The 1,841-nt window shown below is 42.5% G+C and overlaps 1 non-coding gene across 1 annotated transcript; it reads left to right on the forward strand.

Annotated features, from left to right (window-relative positions):
* The first annotated feature begins 1,505 nt into the window (after window positions 1-1,505).
* LOC148565247 (small nucleolar RNA R71) lies at window positions 1,506-1,613 on the forward strand. Its single transcript, XR_015884916.1, has one exon. It is a non-coding gene; the product is annotated as a small nucleolar RNA R71 (small nucleolar RNA).
* Window positions 1,614-1,841: the final 228 nt, after the last annotated feature.

Raw genomic sequence — 1,841 nt, forward strand, 5'->3', positions numbered from 1 at the left:
GTTACAGAAGGAGATCCTTGAGTCTTAAACACAAGGTTGTCCTCATTCAGTTGAAGGACCAACTCTCCTCTGTCCACATCAATCACAGCTCTTGCTGTGGCTAGGAAGGGTCTTCCAAGGATGATGGATTCATCCTCATCCTTCCCAGTGTCTAGGATTATGAAATCAGCAGGGATGTAAAGGCCTTCAACCTTTACTAACATGTCCTCTACTTGTCCATAGGCCTGTTTTCTTGAGTTGTCTGTCATCTCTAATGAGATTCTGGCAGCTTGCACCTCAAAGATCCCAAGTTTCTCCATTACAGAGAGTGGCATTAAGTTTATTCCTGACCCTAGGTCACACAGAGCCTTCTCAAAGGTCACGGTGCCTATGTTACAGGGAATTAGGAATTTACCAGGATCCTATTTCTTTTGAGGTAAGTTCTGCCTATCCAATGCATTTAGTTCATTGGCGAGCAAGGGAGGTTCATCTTCCCAAGTCTCATTACCAAATAATTTGGCATTCAGCTTCATGATTGCACCAAGGTACTTAGCAACTTGCTCTTCAGTAATGTCTTCATTCTCTTCAGAAGAAGAATATTCATCAGAGCTCATGAAGGGCAGAAGGAGGTTCAATGGAATCTCTATGGTCTCTAAATGAGCCTCAAATTCCTTTGGTTCCTCAAAGGGATACTCCTTATTGGTCACTGAACGTCCCAGGAGGTCTTCCTCACTAGGATTCATGTTCTTCTCCTCCCTTGTAGGTTCGGCCATGATGGTCAAATCAATGGCCTTGCACTCTCTCTTTGGATTTTCTTCTGTATTGCTTGGGAGAGTACTAGGGGGAGTTTCAGTGACCCTTTTACTCAGCTGGCCCACTTGTGCCTCCAAATTTCTAATGGAGGACCTTGTTTCATTCATGAAACTGAAAGTGGCCTTAGATAGATCAGAGACTATATTTGCTAAGCTAGATGGATTCTGCTCAGAGTTCTCTATCTGTTGCTGAGTGGATGATGGAAAAGGCTTGCTATTGCTAAACCTGTTTCTTCAACCAATATTAAAGCCTTGTTGAGGCTTTTGTTGATCCTTCCATGATAAATTTGGATGATTTCTCCATGAGGGATTATAGGTGTTTCCATAGGGTTCACCCATGTCTGCTATTGCAGGGTTCTCAGGATCATAAGCTTCTTCTTCAGAAGATGCCTCTATAGTACTATTGGATGATTCCTTCAATCCATTCAGACTCTGAGAGATCATATTGACTTGCTGAGTCAATATTTTATTCTGAGCCAATATGGCATTCAGAGTATCAATTTCAAGAACTCCCTTCCTCAGTGGCGTCCCATTACTCACAGGATTCCTTTCAAAAGTGTACATGAACTGGTTATTTGCAACCATGTCAATGAGTTTCTGAGCTTCTGCAGGCATTTTCTTTAGGTGAATGGATCCACCTGCAGAATGGTCCAATGACATCTTAGATAATTCAGACAGACCATCTTAGAATATATCCAGGATGGTCCATTCTGAAAGCATGTCAGAAGGACACTTTTTGGTCAGTTGCTTATATCTCTCCCAGGCTTCATAGAGGGATTCACCGTCCTTCTGTCTGAAGGTTTGAACATCCACTCTAAGCTTACTAAGCTTTTGAGGAGGAAAGAACTTGGCTAAGAAAGCCGTGACCAGCTTATCCCAAGAGTTCAGGCTATCCATAGGTTGAGAGTCCAACCATATTTTAGCTCTGTCTCTTACAGCAAACGGGAAAAGCATAAGCCTGTAGACCTCGGGATAAACCCCATTGGTCTTAACAGTATCACAGATCTGCAAGAATTCAGTTAAAAACTGAAAAAGATCTTCTGATGGAAG

This window comes from Arachis ipaensis, chromosome B5 (genome assembly GCF_059453495.1).
Source record: "Arachis ipaensis isolate K30076 ecotype BB chromosome B5, ASM5945349v1, whole genome shotgun sequence".
Classification (NCBI taxonomy): Eukaryota; Viridiplantae; Streptophyta; class Magnoliopsida; order Fabales; family Fabaceae; genus Arachis; species Arachis ipaensis.